This window comes from Zosterops lateralis, assembly GCF_965231275.1.
Source record: "Zosterops lateralis genome assembly, chromosome: 7".
NCBI lineage: Eukaryota > Metazoa > Chordata > Aves > Passeriformes > Zosteropidae > Zosterops > Zosterops lateralis.
The window spans coordinates 11,115,071-11,141,778 of NC_139767.1; the positions used below are offsets into that span (position 1 = coordinate 11,115,071).

Sequence of the window (26,708 nt, forward strand, 5' to 3'; positions counted from 1 at the left end):
AAAAAAAGAACCAAACAACTGCAAGCTGCTGACCACAGATCCAAAATAGCTTTTTGGAGGCGGGGGAGAATGCTGTAAGTTCTATTTCTAATTCTGTTCATTCTTTAATAGGGATCATCACCTCTTCTAGATGAGCTTGTCACAAAGACTGTAAACTTGGATGGTAAACCATTTGGTGTAGAGGTATTATTTTTGTTTAGACAATTGCAGAGGGCCCACCCACACCAAAAACAATGACTAATCCCAGGAATGACTTCCAGGAAGACACCAAACAAAGAAAGCCACAGTGCCATCTTACATGACAGCAAAGCAGTTCAGCTTTGTTCTGCACTATTGCCACTACTGCTTTTATTCCCTCCTTCATTGTGTTCCCATTGCCCCACTGTTCTGCTCACTTAACTTTCCTCAGCTCAGCCCTACAAGACACCATTCTCCCATTCAAATTGATGCCTTCTGAGGTTTCCTTATATACTGTTTGATCTTTGAAAAGACATCCATAAACTCAGCTGTCAGAAAAAAGGTAATGCACTAATACATGAGAAGACTAGTTCTTCTGAGATAACAGGCACGCCAAGAACTCCTCTTGGATATCTGGAAGGATGTTGTGATGCCAAGAAACTTCAACCATCTCCTCCTCACTTTCTACTCCCAGCCCTTCACCATCTCTGGAACTAACAGAACTAGAGTAAATGACAAAAACCTTTTATCCTGATCTCCCAAATATCATCATAAAATAAACACCACACTGAAACAGTGAAACGAAGCTTCTCACAGAGAAAATAACAGAACACAAGGAGCCCATGAAATACCTGCTATAGAGTATTTCCCCCCATTCCTACACAGATTGAAGAGGAAATAATTTTAGTACAACTCCTTTTCTGTAGCACATAAATCTTTGCATTTACCACCGACGTACTGCTTTGCAAGGCATTCTGTCACCACATACTGAAAGAAGCTGGAAGTGACCTAGTTCATCCTCAGTTTCACTGTAACATACTGGTACAGACTGGCTAATATTTCAAGAGCTGATTACAAAGCTTTTGGCAAAGAGAGATATTGTCCAAACGAAACAAAAAGTTAGTAAGTGTTGCTTGATATCCAATGCTTGAAAATGGGACATAAACAGAACAAAAACATTTCAATGATGCACTGTTTCAGTATTAAGATTTAACAATCTGGTGCTGAATATGCTGCAGTATAAATAGTGCCTGGACTCAGATCCAGTAGAGTAACACAGCTCTCATTCACAGCACCGTATGTCTCCAGTGCTGGCTCCTTGAGTCATATTCCACTTGCCAAGAAAAGCTGTTTTTCTTAAGGGGATAGTTTACTTAATGTTATCTCTGGTGACAACAAGAAACGCATATAGTACAGCATATATTAGTCATGAAATGAGCATCAAGGGTCCACTGAGTAAAATACATGCTGAAAAAACACAGTTTAGCTGGTGACTTCCTTCACCTCCTCCTGCTATATAATAATCTAAAACAAAATCACCTAAAAATCCAGAAATCTATACCAGCTTCACAGAACACTTGGCTTCCTATGTTTAACCTCGCCAAGTTTTCATGTAATTGAAAAAATAAGCATCATATGTGCCCCATAAGTCACATCTAAATTGGTAATATTTTACAAGAGGCTTTATTTTTCATTCAATTAAGGAAAGCACTCAGAGAGCACACCATCTGCAACTGCTCAGGCCTGGCAATGCTGGCAAAGGACAAAGAGATGGTCGGGAAGCACTGAAGTTACTAAAGGTGTCCCCAGACTAAAAGGGTTTAAAGAAAAAAAACCCTGTGCAGCCAGAGTGCACCATGGGAAATACTATGCAAATTGTTTTACAGGAATGTCTGCTACTACTGGAAGTTGGGGAGATTTTTATTTTTTTTTAATCCTCCTCTACAACTGGAGAGGAAATTGTTTTGGCTGGATTTAAACAAACACAGGTGTTACCATAATGCTCAGTACCTCTGCACGTTAACACCTGCTGAGAGTCCTTTACTCTGTGTTACAGCACTGCTGATGCACGCTATTTTTTCAGCCGGTGTGATATGACGTGTGAAATATTTCCTTCCAGAGCACATTAGGCTGGTCCAAATGATAGCCAGAAGCCATGGTTTCCATTCAGCTCCTCAGCAGACTTCACAGGTGCTTATTTCATGGCACCAACACTATACTTAAGGCAACTCTTGGGCTATGTTCGGGAAGATGATGCCAGCTTGTTCAGTAAATATATTCTCTGCATACTTAGACATCTCTGAATGAATACTCAGTAAAAACTGAGCAGGCCAAAATTTTCCCCCTAAACAGGTCCCTTCTTATCCAGACTGGGCGCTTCTAGCATAACAGCAACACTGAGAGGAAAACAGCCTGGTAGCAAGGGGTCACTTCCACATATACATTTTCTATTGTTCCTCTCATTGACTTCAAATGGTACAGCTCGGGCCTTTAAAGAAATCACTTTAACTGGCCTGGCTGAGCTTTTATCCTACCACAACTGACACTTGGGATGGGGGACAGGAATGAGCAAAGGTCATTGTGTTATTAATGAAAATACTACTCCAGGAGTATCACTTCTCTGTCAGCTCCAGACCTTCTCAAAATTATGTGTGGATACTGCACAGCAGATCAGAAAGCTCAGGAAATCCAAAACCACATCTTCCTTGAGTTCCCAAAACTCTTCTGTTAACAAATCTGGGTCTCTTTCCTGTATCTACTGGATCTTTTTTCCTGTGAAAGTTTTTTGAAGAGAAAGCTAACAGACTGCAATGCTTGCACACAGTCAAGAAATGGCCATACACTAGAACAGCTCTCAGCTCACCAAGAAATGACTGAATGCAGCCCAGGCCAGTTAGGCAATTAAAGACAATAAAGACACCAGTTTTCTCAAAAGTTTTTTTTCAAAAACTATTTTAGAAGAGATTCTCCATCCACACTGGCTGTTGGTTCTTAAATGGCATGCATTTCTGTAGTCAGGTCTTTTATTAACTTTAAGCCTCAGCTTCATCAAAATGCAGACAGGGAAAAAAGAGTAACTTTGTGTAAAATGTATGTAACTCCCTCTTACCCACAAGAATGGCAGAACACACCAGTGGCAAACTTCTGTGAGCTCGAGTGTCAGGTTTGTACATAACAACCACTGACTGCAATTTACTGCTGCCACTCCACTTAGGCCAGTGATGTGCCACCCTGCCAGCATGTTTCCAACTGAGTTTCATTCAAAAAAGCAGCTCCTTTGGAGAAGAAAGTGATAACTACACAAGTGAGAGCAGAACACTACACTGAAGTCTTGCCCTGCTGTATCACAGCTGATCCATTCTACATCCAGCAGAACTCATCACAGGATCCTCATGAGCTTTATTTTATCACCTGAAATAATGATGCACCTAAAGCAGTGGGACTATTCCCAAGACATCATCCTACTGAGATGTGAATTGAATAGATGCAAGGCTAAGGTTAAAGCAGACTTCCAGAACAACTGCTTTGATCAGGAGCATCAAACAACAAAAAGCAGAAAACTGCTTTCTAGAAAAACACAGTTAAGCTGGCAAACCCTTTCCATTATTATGTAGTCCACACTGTCCCATGAAAATTATTTATCTATATAGGCTAGAAACCTCATTTGTCATTGCAAATGGAAAGACAGCCACACAGTACACTCATTCTAAGAATGCCACATCTGGGGTTTAGAACATATACATCATAGTCTAACTATGACACTTCTTGGTCCTAATTGGAACGAAGACCAGGTCCTTCATCTCCCACTCACCGGCATAGGTAACTTTTAATCTGGATAGCCACATAACAATTACTGGAGCACCTCAGGCACTTTCCAATACATCACTGCTGTAAAATCAAACTCTTAAAATGGGGCATTTTCCAAATTCCTTTTTTGGCAAAACAGAGCAAATAGGACCAGAACATGTTTTAATGTGTCACTGGCTCTCTTCAAACTACCCCCTGCACCCACCATGGCTATAATCTTGATTTTTATCTTTCGCAAATTATGAGCATACCTGAATTACATCTTAAATGGATACTCACAGTACTAATGCAAATGCATATGCAGCATTAATGTAATTTATTTTAAATGCTAATCTGCCAAGGTTAAAAGCTAGTCAGGTGTCATAGAATTTGTTTCCTTGCATCCAAGGGATCCTAGGACCACAGCCCAAGAGTGGCAGACTGCAAACACAAAAAACACGACCAACATTTGCTGCTGCCTTGTGAATTCAATCAAGTAGTTGTGGTCAAACATGGTGCTTTTTAACAGCAACTCTTATAAAAACAACAGATACTCAGGAGAAACTGCAGGTTAACATTAATACCCAAACACCTCTGATTTCTTTTACCACTCCAAATGAAAAGCCTCACAGAGACACCAAATAAAAGCCCCACTTCTGGGACCACCAAGCCATTTTTCTATCAGCCACTATCGCAGAGCTTCCCTCAAAGATGGGTAGACTCTTGTGACAGCGACTGCATCTGTTTATCCCCTTCAAATGCATATTGTCCTTATGCTTTAGCATGTAATTTTCCTTTGTTGAGCTGTGTTTTGTTACAGAAATTGAAAACTGCCTGTCCCATGTAGTAGGTACAAAGAATTATTTATTCATAAATCAGTTTGCAGAAAATCACTACCCTGCAGTACATAACAACTCAGCCTGTGTTTCTTACCTCTATATTGGCTGTAGTATATCATCACACTGTAACAACATAAAGCCATAATTTGTAGTTATTATTGTTAATCCAGCGAAGTGAATGACTTTTCAAGCAGAAAGGATGAAAAAGCAGTGGGAAAAATTACAAAAAGTTAAACTGATTATATTAATTTTTGTATTATACTATTGAGCCGTCTTTTCTAGCTTTTTGGAAAATCTAAGAAAATTTTATACTACTTTTGTCCATTGTTACAAAGGTGCCTATATTACTCTATTACTCTATTGAATTTCAATCAATGACACATTGGGGTAATAGATGGGAAAAACAACCAGCAGAATCCTCCCCCATACTCCTAAAGTATCTTTCATCAGAGGGTCCCAATGCACTTTAAAAACAATTAATTGAACTTTGCAACATCTTATATATGTGAGGTAGACTGTATTCTGCCAACTGACATATTGGTGATGTAGTGATTGAAAGCATACAATGAACATAATCCTGTACTTATGCCAATACAAAAGAATCCCCCTCCTTCATCATTTCAGTCCATAATAAATAATTCAGTGAGAGAACAGGAATAAACTATGTGATTACATTGTGATGTACACATCCACAAGTCAACAGGAACACCCACAAGCCCCGAATGACGAATGCTCCACCCCAGCTCTTGAGATTTGTGCGACTTTGGAGCTCTGCACAAAAGGATAACCTTCACCCAAGGGGGAAGCACAGCCCAGCCACATGAAGCTCTGGCAGCACAAAGCCCCTTGAACTGCTGCTGCTGGAAGTCTTTGCTCTTGCTGTTTAAAAATGCTCTCATAAACTCTGTGTACCAGTGATGGTTTAGAGCAGAAAACAACACATCTCTGAGCCAGTAAATTTAAACACTTTCTGGCTTGCACATCTGTAACAGTACACAGACTTTAATATAGACTATGCATTTACATGATTACATATGATATTTATATGATTATATATTAAAGCTTTTATAGAATCATGGGTATAACTATCAATAGAAAGACTGTTAGTGTTACAAGGTTTGATGCCAAACTCGAGAGTACTTTCACAGATGAAAATCACTTTGATACATGAAGCTTGGTTTTGCGTTTTTAATTTTTTGAATGCTAGCATTGCCCCTTCCTTTCCTCCAGCATGACTGTACTGAAGTATTTGACTTAAATAACATACACTAAACAGTTTAATGGCTTGTAATTCTACATATCGGGTTTACATTTTACAGTAAAAAGATTGTGCCTCGTGTAATAGATGCTGCTTCACATTTGGGAAACGTTATGAGAGGACCCTGACTTTTATTAGATTAATTTAATATAGGCACTAAGTTACTAGACTAAATTAATAAAGATCTTCTTTAAAAAAAAGAAAAAAAAATCGGGGGGGGAGGAGAGAGAGTGAACAGAATGAACCCACAAATTAAATAAAATTTTCTGGAGCTAGTTATTTTGGAAGTCTTTATTTAATTTTCCAACCTCTATTCAGTTTGAAAAAACAGTCAATAATTGGTAAGGAAACAGGAAAAAAAATTTTGATGTTATTTACTTCAGGGGATTATTTTTAAAACTGTTATATGATAGAACAGGAATACCACAAATAAATAGAAGGGCAAGGAAGCAAAGGAAATACTATTAAAGAAAACAAGACAACGGGCCATTCACTTGAGTTTCCAGAGCAGATTCAAGGATCCTTGTGGGTCCCTTCCAACTCAGAATATTCTGTGATTCTGAAGTATTTTTTACATTTCCTATGTTATTTATCAAACAACCACCTCCACTGAGGAAAACCACATTCAGTCCTGCAAAATATCTCTCTTCTGTCATTTCTGGGTTAAGTGTGTACCTGCCTTGGACAGCAAGAATATGCATCAAGAGAGATAAATTCACTTTTCTCATACAAGACAGACAACCACTCCTCTAAATATCACTTCCATGGCAGAATATGAAGTCTTTAAAAAAAAATCATGACAACTCATGACAGAAAGGCTACTTCATCAAGGTGTCCTTCATAACCCTGCCAGCCTGGAGCTCAGCTTCACCCTCCACCAGGCTGCCCTGTCCCAACAGGCACCCTCGCACAGTGGTATTATTCAGTAGAACCAATGGCCACAGGACTGCAGCACCCGCTGCATGTCACTAACACCATCCCCACACAATGCCCAGAGCAGGGCACTCTCCCCAGTTCTGCATGAAATTACTGTCTTTTTGGGAAATCTGTGCTCTTATGGTAAGATCGTGGCCAGCTTAGTCCTGGGACACCTGAGCTTGCTTAGCTGCACAGGAGCACAGAGCACTCCTCCCACTGAGCAGTGCCTGCTGAATGCCCTTGAAATCCAGAGTGCCACAACTCAGCTTATTCCTTGATCAAAGAGCTTCTTTAGCTGCTGCCATGAGTAGAGGTTTGCTTTGCCATCTTAAAACCACAGCTGCTCCTCTTGCTTTGGACATCAGTTGTCTCTTCTCGAGTCCCAGAGTCCTGGCAAAATGTGCTACTTCTCTGCCATCCCAGTGTGGCACCAGGACCTGTCTCTAATTTAGGCCTCCCAGAGAGCCAACATAAGCAGATACAGCTAGTGGGGACCTCCAACGTGCTTCCAGCTCAGCCTTACAGGCTGAGAACTGGGGTTTTAGTGTAGTTGACTCAGTTGCTAAGAAACATGAACACAAGTGTACTCAACAGGTGGTGCTTTTCTCCACTGCACATGTTCCTGAACAGCCATAAACACTGCCTGGATCATCTCGTCACAAATTTTGGACCCAATGACCATATTGCCACCTATCCATCTATAAAGGCCTGCACAAGAGTAAAAGGACCAGAGCTTTACACAAACATTCTTTGTCAGTTTTCTGCCAGCCCATTGCCACTAACACAAACCTGCCTCATGACATGTTCAGCAAAAACAGTGTCTGGGCAGGCAGCCCTTGGTTCCTACCTTCCAGACGCCTTTCTTGAATTTTATAGGATGCTTCCCAATGGAGGAGAGGAGAGTTAGAAGATATTTTTCCTTTTTGGGGAAAACCCTGCATCTGTTTTTAAAAGGATGCCAGTGCCCCAAACTCCTTCAATTCACCCAGCTTCAATGCTTGTCTATAAGCTTCACATGGAAAATCAGTCTACTGAACAGAAGAAACAGCACAACAACGTGGCATTGCAGCTGAATACATAAAACACATTTTAAAGGTTATAAAAGAGCATTGCTAAAAGGACATTGTAGAGGATAATAAGCTTAGAATTAAGCCTACAGACATTGTTTGGCCTTGTATGAATCTGAATATCCTGCCCACTCACAGCTACAGCTACAGAGAGCACAGAAAGTCTGGCTCAGACTGCAAACATACAGTAGCCAACTATCTTTGTGTCGAGTCAACTACAAGTAGATTTGAAAATTCATGGGTCTCAAGTCCAAAGAAAAATAAGGGCACGCAGCATGCTGTGCTGCACAAACAAACCCCTAAACTAATGCAGTTTCATATTCTGGCCTATGTAGTTAAACAGCTTAATCTCTTTAGTTTAAGATTTGTGTCTTGGGGTTTTCCTTACGCTGTATAAAGACTAGCAGAATGTTTTTTTCACTAAATTACTACTTTTGGTTTGCCTTCTGTCTTTTCTTTCCTCCCACCAGACGTTCAGTTCTTGACTTCCATGAGAAGAAAACAACATAAACAACTGAAAAACTAGTAGGACAGCAACGAACTATCAGGATAGAAAAGCAAGTATTGCTGAGGAAACAGATGGATTGAGGACTTCACTGATAATTTCAAATGACTGCTTCCACTAACTCAACATTAATGCAATAAGATACAGTTGCTGTAATTTTTGCCATTCAACCTTGAAGCCCTCTGCTCTTTGTAGCTGCCTTACTGTAAGAGTATATCCAGATCGACACAAGATCAAAAAATATCCATAAGCTTGATCCCAGTATCTCTAATGACATTCTGTTAAGAAATAATTCCACCACAAAGCAGTTAACAAAGGAGGTAACACTTGTATTTTAGCATTTTTTTATTAAAAGTTTTTATGGAAGCAGAAGTATCCATGAAAATCAGCATGCACATGTATATTTAAGAACAGGAAACAGACCTGAGACTGATGTTGACACTTAGGCTCAGGTCTCACTCATAGCACAAACAGGTAAAAGCTAAAGGCCTAAACCTCACCCTTCTCTTACAAATTGATCAACTAGAGAGAGATAGAGAATAGTATCTTTAAGGTTGTAATATTCCTTTTCAAAATACATTTTAATAACCCTAGTTCTTAATTTGGGCAGCATTGCAAATTCAGATGAATTTGATTAAATCAAATGAGAAATTTTCCTTTACTGACACTTATTTCAGTTGATAATCTCAAGTTCCCCATCTCTCTCTTTTATTCCCAGGAAGAGTAAAAAAATTCTGCTTTTCTGACAAGTCTAAATAAAGCTTTGCTGGTTACTGAACTATGCTACATTTCCTATCAACAGAAAACAAAAGCGGAAAAAAAAAAAAAAAAAAAAGACTAGTTCACCACTAGAGGAGATGACTCAGAGCAAGCAGGAACTGTTACCAGACTCAGAAAAAACAGTTTTCCCTTGTACCGTTGATGAGCCCACATTAATGCTGAGATGAACCTAGATTTGTTTTCTTAGCCCACATCTTCCTAGAACTGAACCTATTTTCTTACAAAGCCACCAGATCCTTTTTGGATCCTGTTAGCATTTTCACTTCACGTTAGTCATTTTGTGAAGAAGAGACCAAAAAATAGAAAGACAGAAATAACTATTTTTTAAACTTAAATGATAAATTTCTGTGCACACGGCAAAAACTGGAAAGAGTTATTCACATTTTGGATCTGGAAGTTGCAGCACACACACGTCATGCTCAGAAGCATTTCCAGTTCCCCACTTCTTTAGTAGCAGCTAAGATTGTCATATAATCACAGCATATAGAAATTGTGGAGCTGCTATGAAGAAAAGTAACTCTAGCCCAGTCAAAACCATCATGAGTGTTTAATGGACAGACACTCCAAGCCTCAACAGCCTCAAGCACTGGTGCCACCTTTGTGAGATGGTGGAGAGCTCTAGTACCTCCACTCACCACTTCTTTCTCTTTCCTAAACTCTATCTCACATCAAATCAAAGAGATAAAAAATGCTGCATGGTGACATTTCAAGAGAAAAGGCAGGAAAGACTGTCATTTCTAATCATCTCCCAAAGCCCCAGGTGTCTTGGGCCCACATATGCACAGCTTTTACGTGTGAAAGCAGAAAAGGAACCTAGAGGCCCATTCCCAGTTCTGGGGAATATAATTAAAGAAAGACACAGTGGGATCATGCCTTATTCAGAACATGGCACCAACACTGCAAAATCCCTAGAATCTACCAGAGATAAGCCACAACCTATACTGCTGCCACCATTCTCCTCTGTACTGAGTACCTGACTTGGGATTTCAACTAGTAATACAGTGCTAAAGGAAAAAACAAGATTTAAATAACTACTTTGCAAAATCCTATGTAGAAAGATGAAGACATTGCACACATCTTCACAAAGAATAGGCTGAACAGCCCTCATACAATCCAGATATATTCTCCTTACTGGCACAGGGAACCAGAGCAGACCTCAGCACTGAGAGAGCATTACTAGCCCAACACACCAAGGCAGCTTTGGGAAGTTTATCGTTTTCACAATCTGATTGATTTCAAAGATCACCCTGGAGGAAAAGCCTCAATCTGGCTCCTGCTGACAGTCGTTTCCCACAGCCAGTATCTATTCTCTGCTCTTGGCACTCACTCAGGTGGTGGGATGTGGGTTGCACTGTGGGTATCCACATCTTAATGAAAGTCTATTTTACTCCCCCAAACCCTATTGTTCATTTGGAGGCATGGAGCATTACTGGTTGTTTCATACTGGAGGTCTTAAGACAGGTATACACACCAAAGGAATAAAGACTTTCTGAGTAAGAAAAAGCTTTGGAATCAAAGAATTATCCTAAAAATCTGAGATGCCTAAAATACTATAGTAATTCAGACTTAAAACTATTTGGAATTTCTTTTAATCAGCAAAAAAAGATACCCTCCTTTCTTCATTTGACATCTGAGCTCATGGTGGATGAAAATCCAATCGGGGGAGCCTATCAGCACTAAAACAGCTCTCGTGTTCCCCGGGTGATGACCCTGGTTCACAGTTTATCACAAAATAACTCATTTGAAAAGCTCATGCAGTAAGGGTCCCAATTAGTTTGACCAGTCATCACTGTAGTGTAGGTGGAAAAGATCAAAGCCACACCATTAAAATTGCAATCTAGGAAAATAAAATTAAATATTAAACAAAATTGATAAATTAGGGATTAATCTATAGGATTTTGTGAAAAATGGCTTAGTCTAGATAAACTGTTCTAGACTAAACACATTGCACTGATGAAATTCAAGAGGTTGTTCAGTCAAGCCATGCTGAAAATTAAGTTCTACCCAATCTTCATAATCAGAAATATTTTTATTGCTGGAGGCCCAAAACAGTGGCCTCTTTGTTACCTCCTTTACCTACTTCGCAGATGAAATGTTTTTCATCACATGTTCAAAGAAGCAAACTGAAGATACGGAGGCCCCTCATCTGGAGATGTCTAAAGAACACTGTTAATTTAGAAAAAGTAAGATAAGAGTTTGAAATCTAAATACTCTGTGTATTTAAGGCTAACAAGCTAACAAGCTCTTTACAAATGAAATGGGGGCACTTAGGGACTTAAGCCAGCTTTTATCCAGGTATGTAGTATACAAAAGGCTTCATATTCCATTAACTGTGGGGAGTACCTCCATATGACCTACATAAACAAAAAGAATGTCATCATACCTGAAGCATCTTTCGAGTCATTTTTATCTTGACAGAAAATGTTAGCTAATGTAACTAAGTATCACAACCAAAACTTCTAAGCAATCTTGGCAGAACTGCAAAATTATGTTATTATGGCTGAAGAGTTTTCTGCCAGTAGAGGAAAGGGAATTTGCAGTGCTGTGTCTCACAAAGAGAGGAAAGCTTGACAGGTTGATAGGCAAGAACGATGCACTCTTCCTCAGCCTCAGTGAGGCAGCAGAACCCTCCACCAGCAACTGCCCCCAGAAGAAAATGGCCCCAGCCTCGTTACCAGCCTTTTAGGCTCTTCTTGTGTACAAAGAAAACCATTTCAATTTTGAGCTTGCAAATCAATTAAGAGGGTTTCTTTCCTGCTAAATCAGGCCTCAGATTTGTTATAGTGAGTAAGATGCTTTCAACCCTGTCTGAGAATCCCTCATGGCAAGCAGCTCTGCTGGTCAGTGTCTGCTCACCCATCCGCCCGGGGCCACATCACTGTCACCTTCCTCCTCCTGCCCACGCCTCGCTGCTCCCGTCTCTGAATGACGGCCAGCACCTCCCAGCTCTACAGGAATAAATCTCCAGACCACAAACCTCTAATATCCCTTCCTCCTCCTATCCCCAAGGCAATGAGTTACACTCTGTTTAGCTTGAGTCATGACTTCCCATCTTCTTCCCATGCATTTTACTCAAATTTATAAACAGGAAGAGAACACCAGAGGTGCCATAAGAGGAATGAACAAGTGATGCCTGCTCCACAGAAGCCATGCCCAAGGGTGCTCACTCAGCCAATATGAGTGGGGCAGCCCAGAAAACACAAAGGTGCTGTTCCCAGGGCAGGGAAAGCTGCCTGGGCAGACAAGGAAGGAACAGGGCTGGCAGGCGTGGCGATGCCTGCTAGTCAATTCACACCTCAGCATTAGCCTTCTTCACTGTGCACATATGGGCCGCACAGCCAACTGCCCAGCTGCACACACCCCCCTCACTGCAGCCAAGGAGAGACAAACATTGCGTTTTCCCACTAAAATGACCCACTTTAGTGCCACAACTAATCTTTTTTGATATATTCTCTTCTGGATCTGCTTTCATGTATGCATTATTAGATATTCAACTGAATAACTATTTCTAAATAGCAGGTGTGATATCTTTTAAGTGGATGGAAATAGTATGTGCACAGCCACAGTAAAGGGAGAGTACAGAGCAGTCAGTTTAAATCCTGCTTCCTTTGTTGATTTTCACAGTAAAAGTAATAAAGTATTTGTAGAGAGCTGATACAATATAACACAAAGTGAATTAAAATTAAAAGGAAAAAATAAAAAACTTACTTCAGGGACTAACTTCCCCTCCTTCATGAACATAAAGATACGTGTGGCTATATGAACTCTGCACACTACACATTTGATATGTATGTATGTCAATTTAGACACAAGGATGAAGCTTGTTTTATAACAGAAATAAAGTACATAAGAAGTAAAAAAGAAAAAAAAAATTGAAAAGCAAACAAGTTTTTTTTTTCAGCTATTTCTCCTAGAAATGCCAGAAAATTCTTTGTATTTCATCTTGGGGTAGGGACATTAGTAGTCGTTCCCTGAAAATTATATGAAAAGTTTTCAAGCAATACAAAGTTGGTAAAGTCATTATTCCTATTGCACAAAATTATCTTCAGTCCTTTTGTTCGCCAAACCGCCACCAGAAGACGACATTATTTCAGAATATTCCCTGAGTAACACAGAACAGCAGATTGTGGAAGTAACAGATATTTTGCTTTGGTGGATAAAAATCAGGGGAGAAAAAGAGAGCGAATCAGTTCATAAAACCACAACTTGCGTAACTGGTTTTGCTTAAATGAAAAACAAATCAACTGATCATTTCCTGGCAGATGAAGCATTACAGTCAAACAGAATTCAAGAATTTTATCCTTTAATTATTTAGCCATATTCTTACTCTCTCTCACTCTATTCCCTTTTTATTTAAAAACTTGTTTTTAAACCAGATAAATTCTGAAGGAGAAACTCTGTCTCAAAGTACAAAAAGTTTGAAAAGGAAAACATCAAAACCAAATCATGTCGAAACAATGTATTTTTAAAACTCCCATCCATGCCTCCTCTGGTGTTTAACTTTCTCTCTTGGCAAAACTATTCTAAGAATTTTATAAAACTGCTAATATATTTGTTTAATCCCCTAGTCCCAGCCCTCCACTGATGGCTTTTAGGTGGATTTGTTAATAAATTGTTAATATTTTATTAATAAGCAGTGGCACAGCCTTGCCAGGGGAGTTTCCAAGGTGAGAGCTGAGCCCTCATGGATCCAAGTTCATCACTTGCCACATTGCTAATGAGACAAGTGCAGCCCAACACGAGGTTAATTGTCAGAAGCAATAATCTAAATTAAACTGGCCAACATTCAAGTAAAAGGTACCATTTAAAATATCCTTTTCCAATGAAAGCAATCTCAGGAGTTTATTTGCCTACTCAACACAGAATTCCAGGTTTTAAAAAATCCGTCTTCTTCCCCTCCAAGGAAACAAAGTAATTATTTTTAATACAGTGACATATGTTAGACAAAAGTATTAAGGAGGGGGCTTCATTCCACTCCAAATCTCAATGGAATTTTCCCTTATGTGATCACACATCTGAGCTCAGATTTTACCCTAACCAATGAAGGTTTTTTGTTAAACAATTGCTATTAGCTGATGAGAAATCTTTTCACAAATAATCCCGAAACACAGAAGATCTAGTGTGATGTTCCCAGCACTGAGAAATATAATTAAAACAACATGGGGAATTAAAAAAAAAAAAAGAAAAAAGTGAGAGTTCACAAAAACATTTGAGAAACAGCTCAAGTCAACTCCAAGCTCACTTGATTTTGGCTGAGACTCCAGGCTCACAACAGCTTTAGGCTGCCAAAATAAATATAGCCACCCGTTTATTCCTGATGCTTTCACCCAGGGAGGGACCTGCTCCTTTGCTTTCCCCTGCTACAATAATGACATCTCTGCTAGGATTTAACTGGGGTTCATATCCCTGCCTGCCTTTGAAACAATTATTATTCTGCTAATTGTGAGAAGAAAAGGACTTAAGTGCCACCTCAGACTGATGTAATAACCAGCACCTTCCAGATAATTATTATGTCCTGTAATTAAAATAACATGCAGCATTTAGGAAAAAAGTTTAAAAATACCTTGGGAGGAAGTAGTTGGGGATATAATTCCACATAGGGAATCTCTTTAATTGTGGTTGCAACCATAGAGGACAAATATAGCATTTAAGATAAATATTCATTTACAACACAGAGATAGTATAAAAAACCATCTAACATGAATGTTGTGCTTGTAGTTACAATGCTTTATGCATATGTTTTACCTATAAGGAATGACTGCAACATGTATGAAAAAGTAGTTTTCAATTAACCTTTTTTGTGCTTTTTAAATTACTTAGTTCTTTGGCATTTTTAAGAAAAGCTGGCAAGTTGATACAAAACTCCTTTTCAAAGCACTCAGTCATATCTAATCTCTGCACTAGTGACCATCAGAATATCCAGGTTTTCAGAATTCCTTTAATTTTAGCCTTGAACATGAGATCATTTTAAGGTGGGTAATGCAGTGAAAAACCTCTCAGCTGAATAAAAATAAATGCAACAAGAAAGAAAAATGCCTCACAAAATACTAGGAAAGACAGTGGATTCAAGTAAGTAATATAAAAAAAAAAACTGGCTCAGCTTTTAATGCTATTGCACAAGTGCCTTTCTTTTTCTAACACAAAGTTGAACTCTTGAATCACTACAGATGCCTCAGTCTAAGAGGTAGCTGGCAACCACGATGGCACGAAAAGCATCTTGCATTAGACACGGCCAGTTCCAGATTAAGACGCTGACATGAACTAGTTAGAAACATTTTTACATTTCTCTTTTTTTAAATTCCCATTTGGGAGGCTGCTGGTCCCTCTTCTAAAGTTATAAAATTCAATCCACAACACAGAAGCCTTGCCACATTCCACTCCTTGGATGCATTGGCCAGTCTACTGCCTATTCAGGAACCCAAAGGGAATGTACAAAAAGACACTCTCAGTGCATTAAAATGAATTCTGGAAGTTTGACAGAAGCCCATATTTACCTCTGTTAACCAGCACCACCACCTGCAGCAAGCTGTACTAGTAGGACAGCTAAAGGTGACTTTCTGAAGACAAATAGGCAGTGGCAAAACTGAGAAGACTCTAGAGTTCCTGAACTTTGATGTAGGTACTAATCCTAGGCTACTGCCAGTGCTCTTCCTGCCTGATTCTTAAGTGCATACAAAAGCAAACAGCAGATGGTCAATTCATAAGACTGGCAATATTGGCACGATCAACACAGAGACAGCGGCCTGTGCCCGCATTCAGCCAAGCAGAGGCTGATTGATCATCTGAGATCAACTGAGCGAAGATCAGAGATGCTTGGACAACACCTACAGAAAGGACTTCACTCACCAGGGCACCCTGACTAAGGGTCTTCATGGTCCAAGGTAACATATTTACAAAAAACATTTTTCATTTCTTCTCCTATATAGTGGTTTGTTCTCTTTCTCCTTTTAAATCTGAATCTCCTATTTCAGATGTGGGAAACGAGCATTTTAATCTTCATTTCTCCCCAAATGTTATCAAAGGACAATAACACACTCCCCCTTTCAATGTAAGGAAATACTTAAGTGAATAACTGTTAAAGATAGAAGGAGACAAAACTGTTTTGTTTTCAGTATTTAAAGGAAAAAAAAAAAAAGTCCAAGCAGCTTTTCTAATTGCACTAGAAAGACACTAGGCAGGATCCATTTTATTGGTTCTGTTTCTGAAGCTTATTCTTCATTATTTCATTGCTGATTTGAAGAAGGGCATAACTGCAGTAAGGTCAGACCTGCTAAGTACTCAGGGAATAGGGGGTTGAATAGGACAAGCAAGATAAAACAGCCTTGGGTTTTTTTGTTTTTTTCCTTTTTCTCTCAAATGAAGTGATGTATCATAGCAGCCTCCTTCTTGCCTGACACTTTGTACCTCCAGCAGCCAAGGAGCAAAAGGCACATTAGAAAGCTGTAGGACTTCTATCTGGAAGAAATGCAACATTTCCTGTCCAAATCCAAAGACAATGATCCCAACCCGGCAAACTATCCAGCAGCTATGTAGGCCAGATTGGTGAGGTTATAGTTAGCTATTTCTGTCAGTTTAAAGCCCAAACTGCAAATGCTTATTCAGTCTTCTTACAGATTTAAAAACTCAAGCACACCAGATGATGACCACCTTTGCAAGGCTAAGCTGCTATTTATCACTAGTTAGAACTAAATAAAAGCACAAAGACAGATTTTGAAAACCTAGAGCACATTCAAGAAATTACACTCTGCTCCAAGACCTAACACAGTAATAGACTCTCACAGGAATAGCTATTTTGCTGGCAAGATAGTGCAATAATGCAATTACTGCCATTTAATTAATTTATATTCTCAAAATCTGTCTCCTTACAATTTCTAAGTATTTCGCTTTAACATCAAGACAGGATTTTCTGCCCTGGTTTGCCATAGCAACCCTTGCAACAAATGGCAGTTGTCTATAAAAAGGGGGGACTCTTTGAGTATGCATGCATGGTTTAGTATGGTTTGTTTTAAAGCAGGTCAGAGCACAATGGACCTTTTCTACCGTGTGGGATTGAACACCAACAAATCTCACTTCAAGGGCTGCCACGCTCCTCTGCAAAATGAAATGACACTGCTGCTAAGTCTGGATGTAATTACAGATATGAAAGGATGGCTACGAAAATTGCTTGTATCTTCCTTTCCCTCCACTACTATAGATGTATTTGCCTGTTAACATCCTGAAAAAGTAACATGCAGCAAACTTAACATTTCCTTTCATTTTAAGTATTAGTATACAGTGGTGGCTGTTAAAGCACATTTACCACTAAAGAATGAGACCTTTGTCTGTCTATTGCAAGCGGAGCTCCCCCTTGCCTCCCTGTGCAGCCCAGGGCAGAAGCTATACCAGGAAGCCTTGACCTCCAGCCCAACAAGGACACTTAGTAGGGCTAAGGGTAATCCCAACTTCTCCTTGCCCATTCAGCTTCTTGAGCTGTTTGAAGCAATGATTCCCAACACAGCTACATTTTGCGGTCATATTATAAAATGAATCATTGTTCAACAGTCCAAGATTGCTAAACTTGTTTTATGTGTGGTTTAGAGTAGACTCACTGGTTGCTCAGACCCCTCAGAGCTGTACTCCCCCCAGTCCAGTTGCAGCAGGGAAAGCGCTTGTCTGTGGCATTACTCCAAACATAGGATGGTGTAACCGAGCAGCATTCGGCCTCTAATGTTCCTTCTCACCAGTACTCCCCACAAGATAGCCAAGATGTTTTTCAGCCACTTCTATATGAAGAGCCTTTACCTCTAAGAATCTCTTTTGAGCAGTTTTAACACAACAACTTCCAGGAATTAAAATATCTACCACTCTTTTTGAGGTACGCTGATTATACCCTCAGAAACATTTCTTCTCAGTACATGTTCCTACAGGCACAATTTCTGTTTTAAGAGAGCCTGTAGAATATCTGATGTTGGGATGTGGTAGGAGTGAATGAATGCTCCCTTATTCACCCTGGTTGGTACAGCAGTGGTTGCTCTGAAGTTTTACAATGCAGCCTATTGCTGTAATGACATCATATGACATCATAAACCTCCCACAATTTCTAAAGCTTCTGATGAATGTTTCCCAAGAAGCACCTTGTTAATAAATTAAAAAAAAAAAATGAGTTAATCAAATAAAAAATATTTTGCATTTGTATATTATTTAGAAGACTACAGACAAGTACTAACCACCCTGTGCTTTAAGACCAAAAGTCTTTTACTTTAAGCTTCACAGAAAAGAAGGCAGCATCTTGATATATGGATGCAGTCAGATAGGGTACCCTGCTTTCTACCCTATGTGAAAACCTCACAAAATATATGAATCTTAATTTGAATTAATATTTTTAAAAGTTCTCTGAAAACAAGACTTTACTGTATTTCTCCTTAATACAACCAAGTGTTTATGCTTCAACCACAAATAGTCCGAATTAACAACTATTTTCCCCTTCTTTTAAAACCTTCCTACATGCACATACGTATTAGTCAAGTTAAAGACCAACTTCTCAGTCCTTGCCAAAACAGTAGATATTTGCTATCCCCACCTTCAATCAAACGCAGACACACACACACACACACACCACTAAAGCAACACCTTACCCTACTTTAAGGCTCTTAACCCCAGGTTTCATGTTTTTCCCTACTCTCTGCAGCTTTTTCCTTCCTCCAGTCTTAAGGAAAGTACTTGAAACCAAGTCAAATCTTACATATATTAAAACACATGGCTCCTTACTTTCAGTCTTAAGAGCTCCTACACTTCTGGCCTCTGAGGACACAAGTAGTCCTTCTCCATGACTGAACTGGTAGGAGGATTCCGACAGGCAATCCCTATTTCGTTGTCCCAGTCTTAGTCACTGTGTCTCAGATATTCACATAAGCAAGCAAGAACTCAAACCCAAGCTTTGATGATATATTAGAAATATTAATCAAATTACTCCGAACATATTTGAACAAAAAGTATCCTGCAAAAGGATGGCTTTCATATACGGAAAAACATTCTGCAGTAAAATGTTTTTGGCCTATACCTCCTGTAGCTAAGTAACTCACTCCAGAATTGAGTTTGGTTTTCCGTATTAGGATACAGCTAAAAAATTACATGGATGGAACACCTCAAACAAGCTCTTTGCAAACAATCAAGTATAGGATCAGTAACCACATACTCATATACATAAAATTATGTCAACCTGTGTTGCCTATGATCTCAACCTGCCACACAACACATTATTTACTTCTTCATATAAAACAAGTTTGAAATACAGCTTGAAATACATCTGGAAACAAAAATCATGTTTCAACCTCTGCCCTCAATTGCATCAGTGGAAATCAAAAACGCCACTGACATCAGAAGTATTTGACTTTATTTACAGTTCTGTAACTGAAAACATGGCTTAATTTTCTGGTAAAGAATCTCTTACTGAAGCTATAGCAGCAACAACTATGAACACTAACAGCACTGTGTGAGCTGATTTTGGACCCTACATCACAGCACTGGATGCCCATTTAATTCTTCTATTTCACTTAGTCTTCACACCAAGACAAAACTTTCTAGTTCCATTTTTGGCGTTACTACAATAGTAGCAGAACCTGATTTCAGTTTCCACCATTGCAAAAAATATTTTTCTCTGAGATATGCACCTCATGCTTACATTTTAAGAGGTCAGGACATTATGTCTACTACTACCAGATTTTTAACTCCTGCTCTTAACTCTTCCTAGTAACTCCCAAACGACATTGTCAGCCTGGACTCCTCTTGGCTGAAAAAGTCATGTTTGTGATGAGCAGTTCCTGCTCTGGCATCTCTGGTCCTTTCCCATCTCTCTTCACAAGACATCTGCTGGAAAGCACTACTTTTCCATAACCTTTGCTAAACTCCATTAGCTCCTTTAAGTCGCTTCCAGCCCCAGTTTCTATCAATCCCTGTGCTGTTCTGCCAGAACATCAGTAAGATGCTAAATAGTATGTATAGTTTTAGGGAAATATCTAATCTGCTATTTTTGAAAGTTCAAATTGCTTTGCTGCCAACAGTTAGGAATATGATAACAAGGTTCTACTTAGTACTGAAATCCTATTTTTTTTCTGGGAAGAATTAGAAAATGTATGAACTGTCCTATAATATTCAGTGGTTTGCTGAGCATAACTATGGTCCAGCCACATGCCATAGTGTATATATAGCCTTACAAGTTTATAACATACTGAGGTTTCTGCTTAATTTAAATCTGCTACTGAATTCTAATATCCATTTCTCTCGTTTCCCCATCTCCACACATCCCCCACCAGCTCTCAGTGCCAAAGGCTGAAAAATAACAAAAGGGCCACAGGAGGCCCCAGGCGTGTTTGAAACCAACCGAGCCCCATGTAGGATCACACTGTCACATGCCTGCACGCCCGCAAAGTAATGTGCTTCAGAGAGCAGGACTGCATCCCAAAGTTACCAACCAGCTTCTTTTTGTTCCCAGCAAATTAAAATGCTTGGATTCTTTTCTATTCCATGTTCTCATGCCAAAGACGGGATCATGCTAACAAGCTTCTGATGGAATCCTCTAAGAATTTTTTTTTATCTTTATAAATTTAATTTTTACAGAGAAGATGAAGCTTCCCTCGTCAAAAGCCCCAGAAGTATGGGAAACAAAATGTCAAGAATTAACAATGCCAGATATTACACTCCCACACGGGGTTAATTTTTTTCCCAAACAGCACGAAGAAATCTGTCCCACCCATCAGATGAGCTACTATACTTCTATCAGCGTTCTGGCACCTCCTTCAGTACAAGCATAGCCCTTTTGCTATAAAGCATGCTACATAAAAGACTTAATCCATCAAGCACATAAATAAGGGATTTTTTTTTTTGGTTCCAGACTTGAACTGATCACTCCTCGTATAAAACAGCATTTTCTTCCCCCCAAATACTACATCACACAACTAGCTAGATGCAAAAAGACACTCAGTAGGTGTATGAGATCAGGGAAAGCAGGACCCAGCCTTCCTTTACAGAGAGAAATTGCTACAAGGCCTGACTCAATGAGGCCAATGCTCCATGACAAAATTAGAACATGTTCCATCTTTCTCCCTGTTAAGTGACAAACTTCACCTCTCAACTGCTCTGGGAAAATAACTGCAGCTTTTGTAAAAGATAAACGCTAAGCCAATATAAGAAATTGTTTTATCATAAACCAATTAGTTTTGTACCTAAAAATACATGGACAAGGGGCTGCCCACCTACTACAGGATACGTATGCCACGGCTACATTGCTGCAAATGCACATTTGTATCCACATCTTCCCATACTGCATGTACAATGGTTTTAATAGTCCTAAATACAGTTCAATTAACAGCAGCTTGCAACCATACCCAGTTCCTGGATACGTGACCAGATAAAATCTAGAGAAAATGCTAAGCACTCAAAGGAAAACAAAGTACATGCTGTCTATTAATTGCACTGGAGTTAACACTGCCATCATGTAATCCTTGGTGAAAACATGACTTTTTTAATGTATTTTTTTAATTTCTTGTGATCTATTAAAAGACATTCTATTTTAACAGCATTGCACAATTTCCAGACAACTGAATCTGTGAAAAAAGCCTTATGGCTTTGTGTCAGGTCTTGCCATATTATTATGGTGCAAAGGCTACATAAATTTATCTCCTTCTAATTCTGGATTTTTTTAAAATATGAAGACACTGGAGGGTGGGGTGGTTTTTTTTTTCCATCTGCAGCTAAGATTTCTCCATCTCCTTCACATTTACATGCAAAATGTGAATTTGTGAACAAGAGACCCAGATAAAAAAAGATAAGGATTCAGGAGAAGCCTTGAAGATGTATTGTGGCAATTCTGTTCTGTAACAGCCCCTCCTTCCACAAAATTGCAGTCGCAATCCTGGGGCATCACAGTGCCATGCCAGTGCTATGGCTGCACCTGCAACTCCATCCCAACTCTGGTCAGCGAGGAGAAGAGTGGGACAGGGATTTGCTGGACCTCAGTGGCCTGGTGCTAGTGCTTACTACACTTCCAAAAATCACACTGCTGTCCCTCACAAAGTCACGACATTGCTCTTACACACAGTGTAGAAAGAAAAACTTGTCTGTCTCTCTGTGTTTTTGCTTCTTCCCTCCCTACTTCAAAACTGTGAAGCATAAGAAGTTCTTGCAAAATGAAGTTTTAGCACAGAGCTAGAGAAAGCTAAGGGGGCAAAAAAAAAATCTCGTGTTTGTATGATTACAAAAATGTTCTTTAACCTTGTTATTGAAATCACTTTGGATTATTAGGCATATTTTTTTAAAAAGGGTAATCCACATTTCACCATAAATGCTGATTTTTTTTGTCTCTTACCACTCAAACTAGACCACAGAAGCTCTCTAGCTAAAATTACTACATTTCTTTCCTACTCACCTTTATGAAGTGACATACTACCCTTCTGGTGCCCTTGTAGAAAAATTCAACAATCCATCCATACATTAGGATTTAGACAATTTGGCATTGATCTTTTAGTATCCAGGAATAACAATCAGCTTAACAGAAGCAGCTTTGTATTAGTAAACCTCATAATAAAAGTTCTGGATAAATGCAATTCTATTATGCAATTCCAAACTAATCCTTGTGATAAATTTATTAATTCAACCCTCCAAAGGTCAGTATAATATTAATTTGTTCCTTGCACTAAATAATGTATTAGCGTTTAATCTAAACTAGTTAAACGGATATTCAGCAACATTCTAGCAGTCTTGGCACCGACACTGACACAGTGCAGCACAAAATGGTAAATGTACTGTAAAATAATTTAAACTTTCAATTCCAGAATACAATTCTATAGGAAGTTACAAAAGACAAATATTTAATAAAAACAGTTTCTTCTGAATTCTGCCATAAGGTTAATATTCAATTCTCAGATTACTATGTCACTTGGTACTGTTCCATACCCCGTTGTTTCCAAAGGACAGCCTACGGTGTTTTCAAGGCAGGAAGGCAGAGTTGTTCAGGATTCCACCGAAGTCCCCAAGAGGGAGGGACATCCTAATTGTGCAGCAGCATGGCATCCCCTCAGGTTGTGTGACACCAATGGAGTCAGGGCAGGACCTACATTTCCCTTTGCAGCTGGGAAATGCCCCACATCCAGTAAACTGTTCTATACATTAGCCCAAGAGAAACCAGACATGAAATCCTTCACCTGTGTGCTCCAGTCTACACTGCAGCACCTCTTACCTAGCTGAAAATCATTTTACATGCAGCAAGCCACCATTCTGTTGAGCTGAAGCACATTTTTGGAATCAATAGGTATCTCCTCTGTGAACAAAAGAGAAGTTGTATGTTTGATCCCACTTCAATAAATGCACAAAAAATGTATTTCCCTTGGAACAGATTTATCTCACTCTGCACAGGGTTTTATTTTATGAGTGGGCCTGGGTTTTGTGGATTTGGAAATTAGTTGCAAAACACCTTAAGATGCATTGCTAGAATGACTGCTCAACAAATAGCACTTTGCATCTTATTGTAAAATATTCAGACACTCAGCCCAAACAAATGGTGCCTGTAATAAAAATACTGCCATGTATCTTCATTTGTACTAGAACAAATCCATTTTATTTGTTCATTCTGTGTTTGAGTGTCATAGGTCTCTTAGAAAATATAATTTATAATTCCTTATGCAATTAGATATGAAATTAAGTTGTCTTACTCTGCAGAAGCATTTATAATGAAGAGACCAGGTTCAACCAGTTCCACAGAAAATATTTTGATAGCATCAAAAAAAGGAAAGCATAAAGATCTTTAGTGTTTTAACAAATTAACACATGCCTTTTGGGTAAATTACTGTACATGCTGTTAATCTTTTAATTAGGTTCTCAATTTCACATACACATTTATGGTAGGGAGGAATTTCAGTGATCAGAAAACGCAAATATATGGTGTTGCTATGCTCTTTTAATAGATATATCAAAAAAGTAAACAATCCCATCCCTAAAAGAACCCTAGTAGGTGTTGTCCTTCATTTGAAAGCGCCACAATAAAATATTGATAAATCTCTATTAATATTACTAACAAAATACCACTGTTCATTTTATTATTCAAACAAATACAGCTTTCAGACTGAGAAAAGTAAGACTTGTTCTCCACAGGTATGCCACAGAAAAGGAAACTTTTATGTTTGTAATGCATGTAGCTTTTAGACCCATCATCAACATTTAAAAAAATGTAATTGATGTTATCTATATACATAGATATATAAATAGTGACGTTTCAACCACATTCTAAGGTAGCATTTCACAAAATGCCAATTTTCTCATACTGACTGCCACATAATACTGCCTAAGCATCTCCTTCCAGAATCTTGAAAAAATACAGTATAATCTACAGCTCATTATTAGATAGAATTTTTTCCTCAAGCAGTTGGTCCATCCTCAGTTTCAACACAAGATAAACACTTTTTTCCCCCACAGACTATTTCATAGCTTCTATAGCTGGTGCTGAAGAAAAACCTACTCAGAAAGGCAGACAAATTGCCATCAGTTAACGATCCCTATGCCAAGGGACATTTTTAGCATGATGCTGTCTCTGTGAAACTAGGAATTATCTACTGGCTACGTCACATAATGATTTTTTGTTAGAAAAAGGAAAAAGGCCAAAATGTGGCTAAGCAGCAAATATATTATAAAAACAAAGTATGAAAGCAATTTAGCTGCGAATCCTGACTGGCACACGCATCCTCCTCCCAGCTTACTTGTTTGAGTTTAACTCTTTGTTGGTAACTTGGAAACAGCCAGGTGAAGACAAAGGTGCTATACATACAGAACAGTATGGGAAGTAAAAACAGAATAAAATACAGATCCCAGAGCTATTCTAGCTTTATTGACAGTTACTTCATTCTAGAAGAATTATTTCTCATTTGGAATAAGGTTGAAAGTAAAATTGCCCATAAATACACAGTGAAAAATGCCCCAACCTCATCTCATCCAACCTCATGCCTCTTTTCAATCACACCTGTATAAACATTTATTATTTTAAATTGTCTGGATAAAGCAAAGGTATTTACTGGCCAAAAGACAGAGTACGAGCAATTCTCCACAAGCCCTCCACCAGTAAAGCAGGGAAGAGACACAGACCCCAAATAATCACGTAGCTCAGTGGATGGGAGGAGCATACACACATCCACTTCCCTCAGACATAGCCTGAATCTGAACCTTCATCAGTACTCTCTGAGTGGGTTTCCAGTGAGCAGGAAAGCAGGTAAAAGAAGGTCACTAATAGCATTGTCTTTTGCTCATCCTTTCCCATTCCATTCAATGTAGCCATTTAATCTGCTGCAGACCCCGGATGACAAATAATGCAGGAGGGCAGACTGCCCTTGTAAAATTCAACCAGTATGAAAGTACCCAAACATCAAATACAGTTGCTGATTGACAGCTTCATTTATATTCCAGTAAGGACCAGGAGGATTAAAGCCAGGTTCTTTCCACGATGCTCATGTACAGTGGTGAGAAACTGTTGGAACTGACCCTTTGCTGTCACTGCCAGGAGGATCTCTCCTGAAGAGACGGAAGACACTGAACAGGAGGTCAGTTCTGTTGGCCTCTCGTTTGCTTTTTTAACCAGGAAACACTTTCTGTTTAGCACCCTCACATTTTCTACACCTACTTTGTTAGGTTTTCAGTTTAAAAACAAAATAGTTTTCATGCTTAATTTGTCTACGTGATTAAAGGTGAATGAGAAGTAGTGCTTTACCCCACAAGCCTGCCAGAGGCCCTGGAGCCAAGCACCTTCGCTCTCCACAGGCACAAACCAATTCCCCCAAACACGAGCAGCAAGATCCAGACCGCGGCTCTGGTGATAAATGGACTTCAGACAGACCAGCCGGCAGAGAGAGCTCTGCTTTCTCTCCAGCAGCATAGCCATTATAAATGCTGCACAAGGAAGCTACACCCAAGGCAAACCAGGGATTCTGAAAGGTGGGATATACTTCTAAATGAGCAGAAGCCAATCTGGGGGATGTGCCCTACCTCTGTTAGGTTAAAGAAAGAAGCTGTTGGGGTGGGGCTCGGCTTTGTGTGCCTCTGGGGAAGGCAGATGGGACAGGGCAATCTACAGCTAGAACAAAAAACCAAGCCCTTCACACCACTGGGTAAAAATGGTGCTTCCCTTATCTAGAGGAGGGAAGAGAAAAAAAAAGATTCAGCAAGTAAGAATATTTTTAAAAATCGAAAAAAAAGAGAAGAGAAAAAAAAGGAAGGAAGGAAGGAAGGAAGGAAGGAAGGAAGGAAGGAAGGAAGGAAGGAAGGAAGGAAGGAAGGAAGGAAGGAAGGAAGGAAGGAAGGAAGGAAGGAAGGAAGGAAGGAAGGAAGGAAGGAAGGAAGGAAGGAAGGAAGGAAGGAAGGAAGGAAGGAAGGAAGGAAGGAAGGAAGGAAGGAAGGAAGGAAGGAAGGAAGGAAGGAAGGAAGGAAGGAAGGAAGGAAAGAAAAAAGCTACGCTAACATGTTAACCAGCACCAAGCTTTGCTCTGCTCATCCTACTAAATGTTTAAATATTTAGCTTGTTAGGTAACAGGCTGTTAACTGCACCTCATTCTCTGGACAGAGGAAGATCTAGCCTAACCTAA

The 26,708-nt window shown here is 39.3% G+C and overlaps 1 protein-coding gene across 4 annotated transcripts in view; it reads right to left on the reverse strand.

Annotated features, from left to right (window-relative positions):
- The window catches only part of SATB2 (SATB homeobox 2), a 130,972-nt gene that overhangs the window by 73,983 nt on the left and 30,281 nt on the right, over positions 1-26,708 (reverse strand). The window lies entirely within an intron of this gene.